General features: G+C 44.1%; 2 long non-coding RNA genes across 2 annotated transcripts; both read left to right on the plus strand.

The window, feature by feature from the left end:
* The first annotated feature begins 7,960 nt into the window (after positions 1-7,960).
* On the plus strand, positions 7,961-10,931 carry LOC131403679 (uncharacterized). The gene is made up of 3 exons (XR_009219475.1): positions 7,961-7,995; positions 8,731-8,822; positions 10,884-10,931. It is a non-coding gene; the product is annotated as an uncharacterized LOC131403679 (long non-coding RNA).
* A 2,001-nt stretch (positions 10,932-12,932) lies between these two features.
* Positions 12,933-13,330, plus strand: LOC131403680 (uncharacterized). The gene is made up of 3 exons (XR_009219476.1): positions 12,933-12,967; positions 13,041-13,107; positions 13,267-13,330. It is a non-coding gene; the product is annotated as an uncharacterized LOC131403680 (long non-coding RNA).
* Positions 13,331-15,288: the final 1,958 nt, after the last annotated feature.

The raw sequence follows: 15,288 nt of genomic DNA on the forward strand, positions 1-15,288 counted from the left end.
TCCACAAAATTGCAGCGAAAATGCTGACCGTTCTGTGGAAATTACACTTGATACAATTCTTATGGAAATGATAAAGGAAAAACTTACCTAAGAAAATCTTGAAGAAAAGAATAGAGTGGGAATACTTACTCTACCTGACATCAACTATTATAGCATCACAATAGAGGAGGTTCATCAAAAGGATAAAGAAGAAAATCAAAGGAACCAAATGGTAAGTTCAGATACAAGCTGCTCATATAGGGACTCATGTATAGACTTCTGATTTACAAGGAAACACTGAGGAGGAGTGGGAAAATGAAAGACTTTTCAATAAAGCATGTTGGGTAACTTGGCTGTCTTCATGGAGAAGACAATGACTCGCCAACCCGAACTCACACCATCCACAGAAATCATTATCAGGCAGATTGTAGCTCTAAACATGAAAAGTGAGAAAATTTAAAGGGATATAAAGAGGAAGGAGCAATGCCCCTGTAGAAGTAAAAACATGTATTTATACCTGCAGGGATGAAGGGGCAGGGAACACTTTCAGAACCACAGGAAGATTTGGGAATCTTAAAAATCAGGGCAGAGGTATTAGAGGTAGGCAAGACCAAGTTTATACAGTCTTTTTTGTCTTCCTAAGAGTTTGTCGGATGTTTTAATGGAGGCTAAACATGATTCCACTTACATGTAGAAGTATCACTTGTGATGCAGGACAAGGGCAGGGAACCAGAGTAAAAAGATCTTATGATAACATAGGAGAGAAGTGACTAAAATCTTAACAGAAGTGGTGGAAGTGAAATCAAGATGAAATGTATTGGAGATCATTTTAGATGGTAGAAAGGGTCTCATTTTGAAACTCCTTAGGAGTGAGGTCTATGACTTGGTCATTTCTGTTTCCCTAGAATGTAGGATATTATCTGCCTCATGGAGGTTTTCCAATAACTGCTTGCTCATGGAATGAGTAAATCTAGGCCATAGCTTACAGGGGTATAGCTCAGAGAGACAGGGAGCACTTTTGGTTTTCTGCTGAGAAAAAAGTGCTTTCATGATTATGCAAGATAAATACTGAGAAGCATAAGAGCTTTGTTTACTTAACCATAAAGAAGATGGGCACTATTAACTGGGAACAGATCTCTGCAGAGTATTCTGTTATTTGGTGCATGGAGCAACAAAGGAAGACAATTTTCTAAACTGACCCAATGCCTTCTTTGGGGGCATGCGAATAAGAGAGAGTGACTGAACCTGGGCTGAAAACACTTTGCATCTCTCCCCAGACATGGATCAGTGTGTGAAGTGTCCAGATCATCATTAGGCCAAGAGAGAGCAAGATCGCTGCCTCCAAAATGCTGTGATCTTTCTGGCTTATGAGGACCCCTTGGGGATGGCCCTGGCTTGCACAGCTCTGTGCTTCTCTGTCCTCACAGCTGTGGTCCTGGGGGTCTTTGTGAAGCACCAAGACATTCCCATAGTCAAGGCCAATAATCAGATTGTCAGCTACATCCTGCTCATCTCCCTCACCCTCTGATTTCTATGCTCTTTACTCTTCATTAGTCGTCCCAACACAGGCACCTGCCTTCTTCAACAAATCACATTTGGAGTTGTTTTTACTGTGGCTGTTTCCAGTGTCTTGGTCAAAAATATGATTGTGGTTGTGGCTTTCAAAGTCACTGCACCAGGGAGAAGGATCAGGCAGTGGTTGGTGTCAGAGGCACCTAACTTCATCATTCCCATTTGCTCCTTTATCAAGCTGAGTCTCTGTGGAATGTGGCTGGGAACATCTCCTCCCTTCATTGACACAGATGCACACTCTGAACACCGCCACATCTTCATCGTGTGCAACAAGGGCTCGGTCACTGCTTTCTACTGTGTCCTGGGATACCTGGGCTCCTTGGCCCTGGGCAGCTTCACTGTGGCTTTCCTGGCCTGGAACCTGTCTGACACCTTTCATGAGGCCAAGTTCCTGACGTTCAGCATGCTGGTGTTCTGCAGTATCTGGGTCAACTTCCTCCCCGTCTACCACAGCACCAAGGGCAAGGGCATGGTGGCCGTGGTGGTCTTCTCCATCTTGGCCTCAAGTGTGGGGATATTAGGCTGCATCTTTGCTCCCAAGTGCTATGTTATTTTCCTAAGGTCAGAGAGAAACACATCAAAAGTGTTAACGAATAAAACACATTCAGGGAGAAAATAATCCAAATATAAGTTATTTTCATAGGTCACAAGAACTCGCATATACTTGACAACAAAACTACCACATTTTTTACAGACCCACTTTAAGTATCAACTAAACTTACCTTATATCTCCAGTTAACTATTTGCTTTACGTTTCTTTTGGCTTTGTACAATCTTCCCCCGGCATTCAAATGAACAAATACAAAAACATTCATACTAATTCTCCTCTAAAATTATGTGGGAGAGATTGCAAAAATGGCCACACATTAGTCCTCTTCCTCTGTCTGTTTGGTCATAGCATCCCACGTTGACTCTGGGTAGACTTGGCCTTGTAACTTGCTTTGGCCAATGGGACATTAACAAATGACATGAGCAAAGGCTTGAAAAATACTTGTTCATTGTTGGTACTTGTCCTTCTCTGGCTGCCCTTGGGAAGCCTAAGGCCATCAATATGTGAATGAGTCTAGATAGACTGCACATCTCCATCACTCCAGGTGACTTCAAGTCAACAATCAGATATGTGAGTAAGGCCATCCTAGACTATCCAATCCCAGCTGAGCCACCAATTGGTCCAGATAAAAATAACTGCCCAGTTAACCCACAGAATCTTGAGAAAAAATAAACTATTCTTATTTGAAGCCACCAAATTTTCAGATGTTTTTTTTTACAGCAGAAGCTAACTGATACCTTATGCTACCATTTATATATGTCCTCTCATTATTTGTGTAATTATCACAGATTTCTATTTCTTTATCCAATATCGTAGACTGGAATATCCTTCTCTAGATTAAGTCTCTGAAAGAAAATCAGAGACCATATCACGTTCCATTTTACTTTTTCTCCTTCCTCTTTTCAAACAGACATCTTTAAGCATATATATTAAGAATATCTTCACTAATTTTAAGATTATGGATATTATTCTATATTGTCATCCACCACAGTTATACATGGGGGATTTTTACTTTTAATTGTAGCCCTATAATCCATTTGGAATGATTTACTTGTGAATAATGTTAGGTGATGGTCCAGTGTTTTATTTTACAAATGGATATCATTTAGTCTATAAAATAAATACAGCATCATTTTAAAAGTTGATTTGAAGCATATGGAATCTGTATAATGTTTGGAAAACTGATATCTTTGAAACACTGTTTTCAGTCACAAGTATAGCATATCTCTCCATTTAATCAGAGCTTTTACACTCTTTGTATCTCTTTATAATCTTCTTCATATAACTAATGTGCAGTTCCAATTATTTTAACTACTTATCTTAAAGAATTCATTGCTCTTGTGAATGGAATGATTATTTACATGTTTAAACGAATTCTTGCTCATGTAACAGTATTGTTGATGTTTCATATAGGAATCTAGCTTCCTTTCACATTACTCCACTTATTTACCAGTTCTAAACTTTTAAGTTATGTTCCACTAAAATAATAGATTTTCTCTTCTTCTCTAGTATTATTTACCTCTTATTCTTTTGATTCTCATTTTTTCATGACTGTGCTCTCCAGTGCCACACTGAATCACACTAGTGTTTGCCAGGAGCATTTTCCTCTTCTTAAGTGTATTGCAAACATCAGATAATTTCCTTGTCAGGGCAGAGCAGGCATCGAAGAGAGAGAAAGTGAAAAAGTGAAGGGGAATCATTGCTAGCTGGAAATCAACAGACTTGCTTCTCTTGGCTGTTTGGAACTGGAGTTGTTATTACAATGAGGCCAGCTGAGAATCAGAGGATCTCTCTCTAGTCCCAGGAATTAGTTTTGGTCAAATCACTCAACCTCTTTAGACCTCATTTTCTTCACCTGTGACATGAAGAATTGGACGACTCTTTTTGAGTTCTGAAATCCAGTGACAACAAGATAACCTTCACCCACATGCCCTTGACAAAGACCAGAGAGAATTTTTAGTTGTCTTGCCCTGCATCAACATTATTATCCATATCACCACTTAAAGACATATCAAATGTCTACTTTTACATGACACTGATAAAACAGATTCCGTACCAAATCGCTGTTCATTGGGATAACAAATCTATAGTTAATTGTTTAGAGGTAAGTATAGAGATGGGCCCTGCTGGAACCAGCAATTAATGTGCCAAAAAGTCTTGTTTTATTTTAAAGTGATGCTGTGGAAACATTCCTTAATACACCAGAATTCCTCTGTACTTACATGTAGGAAACAAATGGTAGCCTTGAATCCATGATTACGAGCTAATAAGAATATGATTTTTAAAATTTTGTTAATGATGCCATTTGCCTGCTATGGGGCTGTTCTCTGGTGAGTAAAGAGCAGATGTATTCAAGGCCACTTTCATTCCTTTAATAAATATTTACTCAGCGCCTACCCCTTGCTTCAAGATAGCAGTGATCTACGTTAAGAGCATTTGTATTCTAGTAGGGTGACACAGACCATAAACAAAAAGAGAACCTTGAGGTGATCAATAAAGTTACATATAGGACAACCTTTTTTCATTCTGGACTGTTTTTCATCCTTTCCCTTCTTTGACTGTTTCCCAGAACTCTAAGCATGGACTTGAAAACACAGAAAGCATGGGTCCCAAGTTTCTTCTCGCAACACCCCTGTTTCAAAGACATAGTGTTGATCATCTGAGAGTATGTCTCTTTAAGACTAAGTTCCTATGAATCAGCATTATTTCATCACTTTCTTGAGAGGACGGATGATATTATGAAGGTGAAACAAAATATGAGATTTATACTCGAAATGATCTTTCCACTCTAATTGTGTTATTTAATGTGGTGTGATTTGGGGCAAGTCAGTTACTCCTTCAAAGACAGTGGTAATAATACACTGAAAAGTATTCTATGGAGATTAAATGAAAGAAAGTATGAGAAACTGCTTTGTAAATTGCAAAGCAATTTATTTCAGCTTATTTTTTCTAATAATATTTTCATTTATCCAATCCTTTTTGACTCTACGCAACCCACCTAGACTGAGTTTTATCATTTATTCAATAAAATGGGTCAAAATGGTTAAATATTAGAAATTTCATATGGTTCAACTTAATTAATAGGCCATCACAATATTTAATTTGGTTATAATTACAGCTAAATTTTTCATGTTGCCTTACCATGTGCCAGGCACTCTAAGCATCTGACATGTACTCCCTCATTTAATCCTCACAACGATGCTATGGAGACAATACTATTCACCCCTATTGTATGGATGAGGAATATTAGAGGTTATATAATTGTCCAAGTTCACACAGCTGGTACCCAGGCAGTCTACCTCCAAAATGTCTTTTAGGGATCCATTAGAGGTCATGGTGCTTACATTGTAAAAGGATCACCCTGGTTCCTGGTTGGCGAATGGACCATAGGGTACAAAGCAAGAAAACACATGGCTACTGAAATGATCCGGTCAAGCAATTCTAAATACAGGATTTCCTCCCTTTTTAAGGCTGAATAATATTCCATTGTACAGATGCCTCAGATTTTCTTCATCCTTTCACCCACGGATTCACAATTAGGTAGTTTCCATCTCTTTGCTATTGTGAATAATATTGCAGTGCATTTTGTCAAACGATTTCCTGGCACTTAGTGAGTTTGAAAAAATTTTTCTTATACACATTAGTTACTGTAATGAACTACCTTTCCAAATGTCTAAAGTTTAAATATTTGTCATTCTACAGAAATACCTTGCCTAATCATGATTTGTGTTGTTATCAGTTCATGGATGATCTAAGATTTTTGTACAAAAATTTGCTATAATGCCTTTTTTCATGTATTCAGGAACTTTGCGTAATATGGGTATTCCCTGATTCTTGATTTTTAGTAGAGTTTTCTAGTAAGCCTTTAGGATAGGAAGTGTCTTCGTAGATGTGAGGCAGAGAGCAGAAAAATAATAAAGTGATTGCTGTATTTAATTGTATCAAAGAAAACTGTCATTTTGCTAAATTGTTTTTACACATCCTTTGCTTATTTGTAAGAATGGCAAATATCATTTTATTAATGAAAAGAAAATTCAATAAACAATTTTAACATAAAACAAGATCTATTGAGAACTTATATGAAAATTTTAGCAATATGCTGTCACCAATTTCCTCATCTGCAAAATGGAGATAGATAATACCATCTTCCTTATGGGTTGCTGTGAAAATACTCAAGAGTAATGTATGTAAAAGGCTTATCACCATGTCGGGGGGAAAGTGATGTCCCATTCATTTTTAAACCGGGATGATGACAGCTTTTTTTATGCTTGAAGTCTGTAGTTTTCAAAATACGTTCTATGGTTATAAAGTGAATCCTTTTTACAAATTCTTTGTAGAGTTAAATGATCCCTTTGGAATACAAATTCAGGCTCCCCTGTGTGTGCGTGTATGTGTGTCTATATGCACATCTCTCAAATAATACTTTAAGCCTTATAATGAAAAGCTACCTTCCCCACTCTTGACTCTGGTTCCAAAAACAACTTCTTTAATTTTCTGGTTGAAAATCTATATTTCTAAATTAGCTACTCATACAGCTTTTTCATTTTTCAGCTTTTGACTATTTATATTTTCTTCCTTATTTGAAAAATCCAGCATAAAGTGTTCTTACATATGTTAAAAACATAATTCCCCTTGCCCAATATAACTATTTAATGAATTAGGATAAATCAAAATTCAATGTCTACTGTTTTATGACATAAGTGTTTACCATTTTATAGTATACGGATCTTATCCAAAGATGTGCTACTTCAGATATTATGAATAGATTTTCTTTCTCACTTTTTCCTTTGACCGTGTAAATGGTAAAATTCTCTTGTTTCTTTGCTGTCTTCCTATGGATTCATCACTGGTTCATCTCCTTCCACCAGAAACTTAAATCTCTTCTCAGTAACTTCTGACGCATGAGACAAGTCATGCGCTTCAGGTTTTGCTTGGGGACATTCCTCTTGGTCTTGAACATATACACAGGCCCACATATACACAGTACGTCTGGAAGGATAGAGGATAAAAGTATGTTTATCTCTGTGAAAAAGGACTGGGAGACAGTGGTAGAGTTTTCCTAAATGTGCATCTTCGACGTATAGGCCTTCCTCCCCCCAGATTTTTAAAAGTGAAATAGCGTTATATCCTTATCTTCTGGCTTGGGACTGCAAGCTGTAGAGAAATGTGAATATATGATCCAATTTTCAAACGAAATTAAGAACAACAAACACGCACAAAAATTTAGAATTCTAAATATGGGCACATCATTCTATTAGGCTGTTAAACGTGGGGAAAGGATTGAAGAACATCTGTTCAACATCCAGCTACCTGTACAGTTTAGGAGTCCACGGAAAGCCCCGCCTCCAGCCCCGCCCCTGGAGCTGATTTCCTCCCCCTGTGAAGTCTGCCTGACTTATTCCAGCCCAACCCCCGCCTCTTCTCGCCCCTGGAACTGGTCTCCGCCCACAACGTTCGGGCCTGGCTCCGCCCACAGCCTGGTCCTGGTTCATTGCCCCGCCCGTACCCTTGTTCCCGCCCACAGAACCGCCCCCCCGGGCCTGGTGTCACTCACACCCTTGTCCCGGCCCAGAGCCCACCCTTAGAACTGGTTCCCACACACAGCCCCGCCCCTAGATTTTGTCCCTGTCCCTGGTGCTCACCCAGCCCTCTTTCCAGCTTCACACTCACTCTAGAAACTAGACACCTCCCCCGAGGCTGGGGTGCCCGGCCCGACCCGCCTGCCGCCTCAACTCACAGCCCCCAAACTTCCATCCTCCGCGAATGCCCGCCCGAGACCAGAAGCGGAAGCGCTGGCGGCGCCTTGGATGCATGGGGCTTGTTTGCGTGGTGTGTCCCATCTTCTGGGCTCTAACCAGTTTCCCGTGGACGTTCGCCCTCAGGGGCGAGGTGCGGTGAGCGGCGGGCGATCACGGCTGGTAGGGGTCCAGGGAGGGGCCTGGGCCATGGACAGCCCAGTCAGGGCCCAGCGTACCTCCGTCCCCCCATAGCCCCGTTTCCCCCTGGGCTGTTTGCTCAGGGCGCCAGAGGCTGCTGTTCCTCCTGGCTCCGGGTGCCGCCGTCCCCTCCTCAGAGTCCCCGTCACCGTCCTCCTTGTGATTTTGTCCCCAGGGGGCTTTAGCTGCTTCTGGAGGCGGTGTTTTGGTTGTTACTAATGGGGGCGCTCCTGGCGTCTAGAGGGGGAGGAAGGAATGCTGCTCAGCGTCCTCCAGGGCCCAGGATGGCCCCACAGAGAATTATCCATCCCCAAATGTCAGTTATGCCAAGGTTGGGAAATCTGCTCCAGGGCCTGAAAATCTCCTGAGCCCTGAGTGAAGTGTGGAAAATGTTGACAAGTCAGCGAGTCACTTACAGGGTCCCTAAATGACAAGCTTGTTTAAAGGGTCCAGAGTCACCAAAATGTCTCTGTCCAGCCAAGTGAGTTGAGCGACTCAAGTGCACACAGCACGAAGCTGCTTTCTCCCATCTTGGGCCGCAGGTGGCTGGATAGGAATCGGGAAAATCCAGTCACAGCCAAGAGTTACAATTAAATCAATAAATGCAAAAAAAGAAAAGTGAATGGGGTGGCCTTTCCATCCAACACCCTATAAAAGGCCTCAAAAGTTTGTATGCACATTTTTCCCCCTTAGACACGAAAAGCATCCGTGGAGCTCAAGTTTGAGGTGAAACCAGGCTCAGGGTCCACCTGTCCTCGCTGATCCATGGATTTCTGTGTGACCAGGTGAGTACCCTGTGGACCTGGTACCAACAGGTTCCGGCAGCCTCCGCTGTGCAGAAGACCTGCCAGTGGGCTTTCCTGTGCTCGGGTTGTCACCACATGGAGTCACTGAGAGTGAGGGTATCTTGAGAAAAATTATTGATGTTTGATGGATGGAAAGATGGTAAGCTGTGTGTGGTTCTGTGTGGTAATTATTTCAGTAAGTACAGTTATATGCAAATAAGAACACATGAAACAAACGTAAATAACTGCAAATGTGTATTATAGTAGAAAATATAGATTTACTTGCATAATATTCAAAAGTAAGAATTTATATATAATTTAAATACAGAAATGTTTTGCGTGTGTATGTAGTATTAGAAGACATCCCATGAAATATTAGCAGGGATACTCAGCAACATTCCTTAGACCCATTCAATTTGACTTCTAAAGTCCTATAAATCCTCCACAAAAATTTGAAATAAAGGAGCATTCAGGGAAAAAGATGATTGGAACTTTGTATTAATAACAAATTTAAAATTGAATTTGCCAGTAGTTAGATTTATTTTGAGCATTTTTTTCTTTATGACATTTCAAATCATTTGGAGGAATACTAAGCAACACTGTAGATTGAAGGGAAGGGCACTAGTCTCCAAAAAGACTGTCCTCTCCACCTTGACTTCTAAAGGGAATTAACTTTGTTTCTTGAATCTTTTCTGGAATAACAGTCTGGTGATTCATGTTGCAGAGAATCTTGTTAAATGATTTTGTATTTAGTTGTTGGCCTCTACTAATTGTGTTTGTGTGTGTGTGCCTTTGTCATTCTAGCTTTCCTGTGATGTTCTTGAGGGGAATGTGTGCTTGTCATGCAATAGATAGTCTTTGAGTGTATAATTTATGGTGACCCACCATCCTCGTTTATTCAGAACGGATGGGTTTTCCAGGATACAGGATATTTAGTGTTCAAACCAGGGCAGTCCTAGACAAACCAGGATGTTTCCTCATCTCATAAGCCAGGCCCTGGGCCACATGCATGGGGTCATGGAGAACCAGAGAGACCTTGTCCCACCTCCATGGAATTTATATTGTATTTGGGAATTTGGATTTTAGACAGTAAATGATGAGAGTGATGTGGGAGTTTGGCACAAGGGGACTCAACCTGAGGGGGCAGGGAAGCCCTCTTGAGAAGGACTGATTTTTACCTTGAGAGCTAGAGTTGGGACTGGATTTAGCTGGTCTGAAGGGTAGACTGGAGTGAGGGTGTGGGAGTGTGTTCAAGAAAGTGTTTCAGGCAGAGGGACGCACATGAGGACACCCCTGAAGCAGAGAGCCTGGAGTGTCCATGAACTGAGAAGAGGGATGGATGAGTGGAGTCAACACAGGGGTAGAGGTGGGAACCAGACCAGCGAGGGGAACATGCTGGACCAGGTCAGGCGTGACTTGGGACTCTGTTCTAAGACCAATGGGAACACTCTGCAGAGATGTGAACAGATGGCTGATGTGATTGGCGTTTGGTCTAAGCACTTTGGTTAAAATGGACCTGAGGGTTAAGATTGAATACTTAAGAGGCAGGAGGTGTTGGGAAGAAGATTACGAGTGAGATGATTGTTCCATAGGTCTGAGTGATGTCTGTGGAGTAAGAAAGAAATAGAAAGAAAAGACCTTGGAGTGTAGAACCAAGAGAATGTAACGGTACTTTCTTGCCTGCTTGTGTCAGATGTCACAGGGCACTGACTTTTCTCCTCGTTGCTGTCCGTGTAGACCTGCAGGCGCCCCCTCACCCAGGTCTGTGTGTTCACCCCACTTGGCCACTCACAGGCCCCCTTCCACATCCTAAAGGAAGTCAGGCCTTATTGTGAGGGGGTTGTCTCAGACGGGAGACACCGAGGAGAGCCGCTCCACACATCAGAGCAGCCCATTCAGCCTCTCCCTCAGACTCCTGCCTTCCTCTCTCCCACTTTCCACACCCAGAAGGACACCTGCTCAGTATTGCACAGCCCCATGTTCTCCCTCCACCAGGCTTGATAAGGGTGGGGCAGCCAGCGGGGTGGACACCGTCTGCATCTTCCACTCTGAGCCCCGCAGGTCCCGGGCTGGACAGAGAGCGACTCTACTGGGAGCTGAGCGATGAAAACCTGGGCGTCACCCACTTAGTTTCCCTCACCCTGGACGGGGACAGCCTCTAGGTCAGTGGTGAGGGGCTGGGCTACAGCCATGCTCTCTCTGCCAGTGAAAGTTCTGTGTTGCCTCCGTTGCTCTAAAGTGAGTTTTGATACATCTCTCTCTCCTTCTGGTTTGGGTTCAGTCTTCTCATCACGGTGTGACTGCTGAGTTCAGCCACCTTCCACTTCGTTGCCACCTCCCTGAACACCCCTTCCCTCTTCCCCTCTGCTTTTCCCACAAACGTCCCTACATCCTCCCTCACCCTTAATCCTTTATGTTCACCCCAACCCTCGCTCAGCTCCTCTCGCCTTCTCTCCACAGGTTATACCTATGGAGCCGCAGCCCTGACTACCACCAGTGAGTATTCCTGGCCCTGATGTCCTGGGTCCCATCGCATTTGGGGTTGGGGAGCACTTGTTCTACTTCACCCGCTGTCCTTGGTGAGGGAAGGACCTGGAAGGGCCCTAACTCATCCCTTCTCTCTCTCTTGGGTTCTGGTGGAGAGTCCCAGCCCAGGGTGAGAAAGCCTTAGACACAGACATGTTCTCCACCACATTCTGACCCCACGTGGATTTCATTTTTATTCTCTTGAAGCCCCGCCCTTAGTCTCCCTTTTCCAGGTATCCCATCCGTCTGTCCAGTTTTCTGCCCGTCCATCTCTCTCTCCTCTGTGTTCAGTCTCTCTTATTCACCCACCTCACTCTCTTGGGCTCCTCTCATCCACAGGCTTGCTCATCCCTCTACTCACACAGGGACCCGTCCCCTCACTCTCATTTATGCTTCACCTGTGAATGGTGGTCCTAGGACAGCCACTGCTGGATTCCAGGTGAGCCTGGAAGCTCCTGCCACTCTGTCCCTCCCTGATGACAGCCCTCTCCACAGCTCCCTAGCCGGCCACCACATCCCTGCATACTTGATAATCACCTGTGTCACAAGAAGCCACCACAGGTATCTGGGGGTGGCTTTTCCTTCCCAAGAGAAGCTCTACAGCCCCAACCAGCCAGTTGTGATCCAGGAGCTGGGAAGCCAGGGTGTGAAATTCTGATTTTAGGACAATCATGCTGATCTCAAAGATTATACCAACGATTCAGTCTAAGGCCAGCCCTCAGAGAGCCCCTAGTCTTGTGAATTAACACACCATTATAACACAATGTGGGAGGTTTCGGGGAGTGGCACCTGGCTTAATTTGGAGGGGAAGAGCTTGCTAGAGAAAGTTTCACCTGAATTGAGTCTTTAAGAATGAGTAGGATGGACCCTGGCAAATAGAGGATGAAGAGTTTTCCTGGCAGAGGGGATTCCATGAGCAAAGACTCCAGCCAGAAACAACATGCCTTATGGGGAGAATTGAAACTAATTTGGGTTGCGTGAAGCATGAAGTTTAACTCGCAGTAGATGGATAAAATGAGACTGAAAGGTCAGCAGGAGCCAGATTGAGTAGAGCCTTGAGTGCCAGGTCAAGAATGTTGAACTAAACACTGAAGGCCATAGGGAGCCATGGGTGGTACTAGAGCAGTGGTGGCCCTAGTGAGGTATTCATTTCAGAAAGATTCTTCTAGTAGTCCATGTAGAACATCCTTTAGACAGAGCATCCAGTGTGCCTGCTGGGGTGTTGGTCTGGGTGAAGGAAGTTAAGACTTCAGTTGGGACAGGGATGGATGGATGAGTGTGCAAGGTGAATGGGTGTTACTGGGAGGGAGGAGGAGCTGAGCAGATATGCTGGTTCTGACTTGGGTGACCACAGGGGTGGGTGGTGGTGCCACTGTGAGAGAAGACGACAGATGATAAAGAGTGCAGGACTCTGGTGTGGTCTCAGGCCAGCTCTCAGTGATGGCCATCGTTTTCCCTCTCGTCTTGCAGCTTTGGGGCACAACCTGAAGACCCTCACAGTCAATGGCACCATCTCCACCTTCTGGTATTCATCAGACAGGAGCAACAGCTCAGCCACGTTCAACTCCACTGAGAGGGTCCTGAAGAGCCTGGTGAGACCCTGGTCCCAGCAGCTCCTGGTGAGTTAAATCCCAACCAGCCCCTCCGCCAACCCCTGTCCCTCCTGCTCATCTTCCTTTCCTTCCTCCACAGCTGGATCCTTGTTCAAGAAGAGCAGCCTGGGCCCCTTCTCCTTGAGTGGCAGACTGGTCTCCTTCAGGTAATGCCCTCCCTTGAGCACTTGCCCCTAATGACCACTTTTGTGGCCACCCCTCTCTCAGTTTCCCCACTCACCTACCATTTCCTCCTTCCTGTTCTGGCCAAAACCCCAGAGGTTTCAGGACCTCTCTCTAGATTCCCCACGTCCCTCTCTCCCAAGGCCTGAGAAGGATGGGGCAGCCACCAGTGTGGACGCTGTCTGCACCCACCACCCTGACCCCGTGGTCCACCGCGCCTCTGTGCTTGGAGCTGAGAGTTTCCACCTGTCTGCTCTTCCTCTCAGTGGCTCCAGGCTCTGCACCCTGGAGTTTATGCATGCAGAGAGAGCACCAACTACATTTCCGCAGCATCAGCTGGAACATCAGCAACATGGAGCCCACATCCTCGGAGTACACTGCCCTGCAGAGACACACCCAGGACCAGCTTGGGTCTCCCCTCTCCCGTCTCTCCTTGCCCTGAGAGCACCCTCATTCCTCTGCCTGACTTACATCTGTTACATTATTGTTTCAATCCTTCACTTTCCCTGCGTGTCTTGGTTCTCTCACTTTCCAGAGGTGATGTCCTAGCTGCCTTCCCCATTTCTCATGTGGGTAAACTGAAGCTCAGAAAGGGGAGTATTTTGCCTAAGGTCACACAATGACTTAGGGGCAGAGCCAGGATTTGAAGTCAGGTCTCCCTTGCCCCAAGGTCTGTGATCTTTCACTGGCTCCAGTGGCCCACTGCATCCCCAGGAGACATCCATCTCACCCACTCTCCCTCCCATTTGTTCTAGGTCACCAAGCTCTACAGAGGCAGCCAGCTGTGAGACATATTCCACTCCTGCCTGGTCACCGACTTGATGTAGGTTGAGGAGATTGGAAACATTGGTTGAGCTGATGGCTGATGGCTCTGAGCTCCCGTGACACATCCTTGATCTGGAAGTCACTTACATGGTGCCCATTCTCCCCCACATCCCTGTCAGCTAATCCTGCCATATCCATCCATAGGTTTCCGGGGGTTGAGAAAAGCATTAACATTTGAGGCCACCAACCTCCAGCATCCTCCTCCTCCTCCTCTTCTGGAGACTTTCAACAAATATCAGCAGTCTAACTATGCTCTCCAATAGTGACCACTAACCACATGGGGCAATTTAAATTTTTTAAACACCATGGGATACTATTCACATATTGTGTATGTGGGGGGTTGTATTTTTTAGGTTTTTGTATATACAATGTCTTCTCCTCTGCAAAACAGTTTTACCTCTTCCCGTCCAATCAGAGTTTCTTTTATTCCTTTTTCTTGCCTAATTGCCCTCATTAGAACCTCTAGTACCTGTTATTACCATATGAGATGAGGGAAGACATCATTGTCTTGTCCCTGGTCTTAGGGGGAAATTTTCAGACTTTCACATTGAATATGGTGTTAGCCTTGTGTTTTTCATCGATGCTATTGATAAGTTGAGAAAGTTTTTTTCTATTCCTAATTTGTTGAGTGTTTTCATTTTTAGGCATGAAGGGCGTTGTATTTTGTGAAATTCTTTTCTATATACATGGTTGAAAATACGTGGTATTGGCCCTTATTCTATTAATATGATGTATTACATAATCAAGTTTTCAGATATTAAGCCAACCCTTCAACTAGAGGTGAGAGATTAAGATGTTCTCAAGTCTGTCCTGGGCCTGCCACAGCCCTGAGCCCTTGTGGCCTTCTAGATGCCCACAAATTCACTGCCGCTTTTCAAAGCCCCCTGTGGACATCTCATTCCCTCAATTTTTCTTCTAAGTTTTTGGCTCACCTCTTACCTGCCTCAGCTGGAATCACTCCCTCAGGCCACTACAATAGAAAACAATTAGCACTGATTGTTTTTACCAAGTGCTTTGGGGACTGACTTTCCACCCTGGGCAAGCTCTGAGTCAAGTAAGGACAAGCCCTGAACATGGGGCTTTTTCAAGGAGCTGCCAGGCAGGTCAGCTAGTGACAGTTCGATGGGGATGGTTCTTTTCAGAGCTCCAAACCCATTATGGCTGCTTGGCTGCTGGTTGTCTCAGCTACCATGGTTCTAAGACTGATGGTTTTCAAAGTTATGGAGGATATTGTGAGAGCAGGATGTGAATAGTGAAAGTTATAGTGCCACAAATTTTGCTACCTTTATCAAGGTTCCACCGTGTGTCTTCACTAAACCCTCCTCAGATTCTTACAAGCC

The sequence above is a fragment of the Diceros bicornis genome, unplaced genomic scaffold, assembly GCF_020826845.1.
Source record: "Diceros bicornis minor isolate mBicDic1 unplaced genomic scaffold, mDicBic1.mat.cur scaffold_77_ctg1, whole genome shotgun sequence".
In the NCBI taxonomy this organism is placed as follows: Eukaryota; Metazoa; Chordata; class Mammalia; order Perissodactyla; family Rhinocerotidae; genus Diceros; species Diceros bicornis.